Genomic DNA, 8,009 nt, shown 5'->3' with positions numbered 1-8,009 from the left:
CTTGGTTAGTGGGTTAAGGATCTGGCGTTGCCACAAGCTGTGGCATAGGCTGGCAGCGGCTCTGACTCGACCCCTAGCCTGGGAACGTCCGTATGCTACAGGTGCAGCCCTAAAAATAAAAAAATAAAAAAATGAATTTGAGTCTTCCTACCAAACAACAGAGAAGCTTTAGCCCAACCATCACTACCAACTTGCTACTCAGGAACTCGAGAATTCAAGATTTCTCAGTCACAGTACTACTGATAATTGGGACCGCATAATTCTTTGCTGTGGATGTTCAGTAGCATCCGGGGCCTCTGTTTACTAGGTGCCAGGAGCACCTGTCCCCCTTTTTGACAATCAGAAATGTCTGTAGAAGTTGCACATGTCTCCTGAAGGCAAAATTGCCCCAGATGAGAACCGCTGAACTAAATGGACAGAAATCTTCATTCTCAGGAATGGAGGCTACAAAGTACCGTCCCATTCTGTTCCATCCCATGTACCAAAGTCTCTCATTGAACTTTCAGCATGATTTTAAACCCAGAGGTAATAGAAATGGATGTTCTGTCCTGGTCTCTGCAGAAGTTTAAACAACAAAAGGACATTTCCCATGCCTGGGAGAGGCTTTCCCAAGAAGCTTATTGGCCATATGTTCAAAAACCATTGGATTCTCTGCACCTTTGATGCCGACAAGGAGATCTGAGGAGCATTTGCCATCAAGGTATCTGTATCTTACTCTGACTGCCTGATACTGTGGGCAGTTATCTTCTTCTTAGGGGACATCACATGGAAGAATAACCCAAGACATCTCTGTGCTTCTCCATGGCGTGCTGCCATTGTGATCCCTGACTCAGTTTGAGAAGACGTAAAGGGGGCGCAAGAACCCTCTAACTTGTCTTGGCACCACCTTCCAGACGGTTCATCTGGAGATCGAACCTGCCTGTGTCTACCCAGCAGACTCGATGAGCTTCCCTGGAGTTAAAGACTATAAAAGTCAAAGCCGGAAGCAACACAGGAGACCCATCCCCTCCTTTCATAGCGACCTAGAGATAGTCACGAGCGACTTCAAGGCAGAGTAGCACTGGAACCCAGTACAAAAGACAATGGGCCGGTCACAGCTTCAGATGGACACATCAGGTTCACAGCAATAAAGAAAAAAAAATTGTCAGAGCAAACGGAAGCCTCACACTAATGCCAGTCAATCCTGCTGGGTGGGTCCTAGCTCACTGAACTGTAACAACAGTGCTCTCAAAAATATTTTTTAAAATATTTTTACCTTAAAAAAAAAAACCATATTCCATAGATCCTTTTTTGAAACTCCAAATATTTAGAATGGCAAGCTTTCAATCACTCTCAAAGTACTGGACAGACTGGTGGAGCAAGGGGGAGGTGAGGGGGTGACTGTAAGCCAATCCATTCTCCCTCACTTCCCTGATCCTCTTCCCCCTCCCCACACCATCCCCTGCTGTCATTTATCAAGACTGGCTTGATCCTGTGGAATTCCTCTCATTCTTTGTCGGGGCTTTGACCTCCTCCAACCAAACAAGCTGTGTAGATTCTGGGAGAGCGCTAACACCAGGGCATGGGGAGTGAAGAGGAGGAAACAATCGATGTCCTAGGACTTTCCCACACTTTGGGAGATCAATTTTATCGGTGTTTGGACACCCAGTGTCAAGGCTGGTCAGTTGGAAGCCAAAGGTTCTGTGGGGGAGGAAGGTTGACAGAAGTGAGAGAAGGTTGGCTTTTTTTTTTTTTAAATTCATTTTTGATTAGGGTAGAGTTGATGTGCAGTGTTGAGTCAATTTCTGCTGTATAGCATAGTGACCAAGTCACCCATCATATATACACATTCTTTGTCTCATGTTTTCTTGCATTATGGTCTACTTCAAGAGGTTGGATACAGTTCCCTGTGCTGTACAGTAGGACCTCATTGCCTATCCATTCTAAATGTAGTCGTTTGCATCTACCAACCCCAAACTCCCCATCCATCCCACTTCTTCAAGACTCATGGCCATAGAGGTAGTTGGCTTTAATCATAGGACAGCTTCCTGGAAGTGGCTGACTCTAGCAGCAGCTCATGCAGAGGGACCTACACCTCACACTCCATGTATGGAGATGGCGTGGGTCCCTCCTTCTCTCTAAAATGTGAAAAAGACCCCAGAGGTCCCAACACACCCTCTAAAACCACAGACAAATATGGATTGGTCCTAGAAAAAGGCAGATGCCAAGGGCCCTGGGTCCTGCCTTCATGAATAAGTCAAGACTGGTCTTGGGGTGGTCTTCTCTCCATTAACCAAGAGCTCATGGTTCCAAAGGGATTGTCCAAATCTGAATTTTCTCTTCCTTTGGTTGTTCTCTGAGAGAGTGGTTATTGCTCATGGGGGAAACTCAAGCCAGCCGGTCTGCTCCCTGGTAGCTTGTTTGAGCAGAGGAGGATAAAGCTGCTGCCTTCATGAAGACTCTAAATTTCTCCTGCTATCCTTCCCACTTTCTCATGGGCACCAGGCTGGTCCATCTCTCTGAGTCACATTGCTTCCTGTTGCCCTAAACTTGACCCTCATTGAGCTCTCACCCTTGTATCAGCACTCAGTGATGTGTCTCCTTCCTGAAGCTATCCCTGACGGGCCCTTGTTAAGTTACCTCTTCCTCAATTTTGTTCCCACTCTGCCAGGAAAAAAAGTGGCTATTGTGCCCTATTGCATGCACTAATTAATATTTGAGTGCTTCTGGAGGAAGCGTCTTCTTACCTAATTCATCTTCATATTCTCAGACCCCAGCGTGGTGAGTAGCATATGATAGACATGCCATAATTATTTGATGGGCACATGCATGTGTAGATTTATATTATTAAGCATCTCAGGTTTCTGGAATTGTAAGGAATTGAGAGACTCCAGGGTGTGAGTGTTTCTCTAGACCAGTGCGTTGATTGTGCTATGTAAAAATGATATTGTCATGGTCCTTCAGATTCCATCGGTTTCCTGTCCATCAAACCCTGGCTGCAGTTCAGCCCAACTGTAGAGTTTCTGGTGCCTGCGTAGTTGGGCAAGGGGCACTGTCACCACCACCCACAGCTGTGCATGCTGCAATCTCCATCTTCCCACACCAACCCCACTCTCTCTGCCCCAAGCAACAGGACTGTACAAACAAGAGACAGGACCAAAGAAATCTGAAGTCTCAATGACTCAACTGTAGGCTCTAAGCCATACCCGCATGACCTGCAGACTTCGTATTGAAGCAGCCTCTTCCTGATACCAAATGTCCCTATAAGTGACCGGCGCACCCACTGGTAATCTGAAAGCGTCCTACATACCTGTGTCATGTAGTAAGCTGTGGTTTCTCAGCTCTAACATTCCTATACATGGCATATGATGCTAAAGGGTATTCCGCAAATGCTTTTTCATCCTTGCTAGATGTGTCTTGATAGGTTCTGGCAAAAGAGAGCACTGGAGAGAGATTAAAAGCAGGAAAAAGAAGAATGTGTTCGAATAGAATGTATATATGTGTGTGACTGTATATATATGTGTGGATCACTTTGCTGTAAAGCAGAAATCGACACAACATTGTAAATCGACTATATTTAATTTTATTTATTTATTTATTTATTGCTTTTTAGGGCTGCACTCGCAGCATATGGAGGTTCCCAGGCTAGGGGTTGAATCAGAGCCACAGCCACAGCAACGCAGGATCTGAGCTGTGTCTGTAACCTACACCACAGCTCATGGCAATGCTGGGTCCCCGGCCCACTGAGTGAGATGAGGGATTGAACCTGCATCCTCATGGATACTAGTTGGGTTCGTCCCCTCTGCCATGACAGGAACTCCCCTTCAACTGTATTTTAATAAAAAATGTTTTAAAAAGAGAATGTATTCCCCTCTCCATTTTACTTGTGGTTAAGGTCAGCGCCACCCAGCAGTTGCATTTCTTCCATCCCAACCACAGCACTTAGAGACAGCCTCCATCTCCCAGAGCCGGCCCCCAAGTGCTTTCCCAGAGGTACCAGACCTACAAGGCAACATCCCTTCCTCCTCAGAGATCTGAATTCCACCTTCATATGTCCCTCTCTCCAAGCTCTTCACGTGCCATCAGCAGCCATACAGAACCTCCTCTGCATAGTTTTGGGTTCTGTCTTCTCTGCCTTTCCTCTGATCTTCTGGGATCCGTAGACTTAGTATCTTCCCATATTCCCCCAGCATTAAACGGGAAGCCTCTTTCATCAGCTACTATGTTATCTCACTCTTCCCATTTCACTTTTTAAGTGCTCCAACAACTACATCACCCATCCCCTCCATTAAATTCCCTCTATTGAAATACCTAATGTGGTTTCTGTTTATCTGCCCATACCCCTAACTAAGTCACAACATCCAAAGGTTCTTTCTGCTTGTCACCTAGGGGAAATCTGAGAATCAGAATCTTAGCTCAAAAAAGCAGCAGAGTCTAAGAAGGAGAAAAGTTTACTCTAGGTTTGATCCTAGTTGTCTGAATAACCTTAAACAAGTCACATCATCTTCTTGAGTCTCTTGAGTCCCTGTAGCCTTCAGACCATAAAGGGGAACAAATCATTTCATCTCCTTGCTTTGTCCTAGAAATTCAGTGAGAACTACAGGGAATCAAAAGAACTTTAAAGCCCATGTTAAAAAGACATCATAATCTGCACAAAACTACTTTAAATATCAAGCTGTAGATAAACTTTCTAGTTTTGATCTCAGCTGGCTCTGCAAGACAGCTCCTCCCACCTACATCAACCATGCAGGAAATACTCCAGATTTGTTGCTTTGCGAAAGACTCACCTTGATGGGAAGAGAGGGAAATGTCCTGTTCCTTTACTGATAAGATCGCAATCCCTCATTTTCAAAATAAGATTGATTCTGGAAGTTGCAATGCCACGTCGAACCCTCTCTCTGCTGAGAGAGGTCCATCTTGAGGGATCTGGGTTTTGAGGAAAGGGTAGGAAGCAGAAAGGAGGGAAGAAGTGGGATGAGGATAGGAAGAATGTGTTGTTTTCACATTTTGGAGGCATGCCAAGGTATCATACGCCTATTAAGAATGGTTAGATCTGGAAGAAACTTGAGGGATTAGTGAAAAGTAGGGGTGGGAGAAAGAGGCGGCACCATCAACTGCCTAAAATTGGCCCCAAACAAGTTTCCTCATTGTTCTGCCAATAGGTTTTGCAATAAATTGGAGGAAAGGTATTCAACAATTCGGCAAGGTATTCAACAAGATCACGGACAGTGCCCTGGGACCAAAATAAATAACCGTGAAGAAGTTGGCAGTTTCTTATTGGCATTTCAGAGGTGAGTTATGAGACACCAAATTGTGAGTTACTTCTTATAAGTTTGCCTAATGAAAATTAAAATGAGGCTGCAGAGGACGGGTTTCCACTCTTAACATTTGAATTAAGGAAGCAAATTAGAGAAAAATAGGATTAGATCAAATATTTAAGATAATTTAGGTAGTGTCAATACATTGAACTAAAGGGATTTGGTCCAGAAACTCCACATATAGAAACTATCCAGGCTTTCTAGTAGCTGGGGATTATTTCTTCTAGGAAGAGAGATCCCTGAGATCCAGCCATTGCTGTATTTTTTTTGAATGACATTTATGAATGTACAAAGGTTCTTACTTTGTGTACCATGAACTCTTTTGGAAATTTGTTGAAGGCTTTTTCTAGGCATTGCATGTTTAAATGTATAACTCAAAATGTACCTAATTATAAAAATAAGTAATATTGTCCTTGAGGAATCACTCAATTATAGTTGGACTGTAAAAATAGAGTTGCCATATCATCCAGCCATCCCACCCCTGGGCATGTATCTGGAAAAAAATATATATATAATTCGAAAAGATACATGCACCCCTATGTTCATAAAAGCAAAAGCCAAGACATGGAAGAAATCTAAGTGTCCATTGATAGATGAATAGATAAAGAAGATGTATGTATACACAACGGAATATTACTCAGCCATTAAAAAGAATGAAATAATGCCATTTGCGGCAACATGGATAGACCTAGAGATTATTATACTAAGTGAAGCAAGTCCAAAAGAGAAAGACAAATACTCTAAGATATCACTTATATGTGGAATCTAAAATACAATACAGATGAAACTATGAAACAGAAACAGACTGACAGACATAGAGAACAAATTTGTGATTGCTGGGGGACGGGAGGCAGCAGAGGGATGGATTGGGAGTTTGAGATTAGCAGATTCAAACTAGTATATCTAGAATGGATAAACAACAAGATTCTATCGTACAGCACAAGGAACTATGTTCAATATCCTGTGATAAACTGTAATGGAAAAGAATAGGAAAAGAATGTATATATATATTATCACTGAGTCACTTTGCTGTACAGCAGAAATTAACCCAACATGGTAAGTCAACTATACTTAGATAAAATAAATTGACCCAGCAGTCCCACTCTTGGGCATCTATCCGGACAAAACTTTCTTTGAAAAAGACACATGCAGCTGCATGTTCATTGCAGCACTATTCACAATAGCCAAGACAAGGAAAAAACCTAAATGTCCTTGACGGATGATTGGATTAAGAAGATGTGGTATACATGCACAATGGAATACTACTCAGCCATTAAAAATAATAATAATAATGCCATTTGCCACGAAATGTAGGGAGATAGAGACTCTCGAACTAAGTGAAGTCAGTCAGAAAGAGAAAGACAGATATCCTATGACGTCACTTATATCTGGAATCTAATGTTTGTCATAAATGAACCTTTCTACAGAAAAGAAAAGCATGGACGTGGAGAACAGACTTGTGGTTGCCAAGGGGGAGGGGGAGGGAGTGGGATGGACTGGGAATCTGGGGTTCATAGATGCAAACTATTGCCTTTGGAGTGGATAAGCAATGAGGTCCTGCTGTGTAGCACTGGGAACTATATCTAGTCACATCTGATGGAGCATGATAATGTGAGAAAAAGGAATGTATACATGTATGTGTGACTGGGTCACCTTGCTGTACAGTAGAAAATTGACAGGACACGGTAAACCAGCTATAATGGAAAAAAATAAAAATCGTTATTTAAAGAAAGAACCTAAATTTTAAAAAATGCCTGTCGGACTAGCAATGTTTGTGACAACCTGTGGATGTTTCCTTTAGCTCCTTCAGCGGATGTTATGGGTACTGTGCTTTCGTGGCTGGATTGTCAGGGGAAAGTTTTCAATCGGAGGTGATTTTCAGGAAGTGTGCCCCTGCAGCAACCTGGAAGCATGACGTTCAGACCTGTCACTCCCAGTTAGCATCCCCATCAGCGGCGGGTCTGGTGTTGGCAAGGTCCTGAGCGTGACCCCCGTGACCCCCTCGCTAAACTACAAAAGTAAATTAATCTCTTCCAAATGCGGTTCCTTACATTTGGCTATTAAGGCCTGAGCAGTCCAGATGGCCGGGTTAATTGAAATGAAAACCATTTTTCTTGCGACCAACTCATAGATTCAAGCAGAGCAGACCCAGCCATGACTTGACCTCTTTTCTACTCAAGCTCATAAAGAGGCAACAGATCTTCAGAGGGCTGAGCATGCGTGCATTTCCTTGTTCATGAGAGGAGATGAATCCAGGACACCATGCAGTAATGAAAAGTCTCTGGAAGCATCAGGAGCTCAGATCATTCCTTTCCTATGAGCAGGCCCTGACTACATTGCACCTGGAATTTTCCATCTGAAAAGCACACTTAGCAAATGTGGTTTCTGAGCTTAGGAACTGATGCGGGGAGAGAAGAACCCCAACAAAGCTAAGCGTTGCTCTCCCCCAGTGATTATTCACCCTAGTAGGTCCTGGTACCCCTTTCTTTCCTTCCTTCCCTGTCCATTTATGCATTTAGAGCAAATTCTAGATCCGCTTTTCTAGGATCCTTCATCAATATTTTATTCATGGAAATGGTAAAAGAGCCAGTGCGCAGAAACTCCAGTGTATCAACCTCAAGGACAAATTGTGTGTGTGCTAGTGCCCATGCTTCCCATTCTTAGGTGATGGCTTCTAGAGCTACAAAAAGCGCAATCAACTTTCTGCCCTCT

This window comes from Sus scrofa, chromosome 12 (genome assembly GCF_000003025.6).
Source record: "Sus scrofa isolate TJ Tabasco breed Duroc chromosome 12, Sscrofa11.1, whole genome shotgun sequence".
NCBI lineage: Eukaryota > Metazoa > Chordata > Mammalia > Artiodactyla > Suidae > Sus > Sus scrofa.
The sequence above is the reverse complement of the archived record's forward strand: the minus strand, read 5'-3'. Positions refer to the sequence as shown.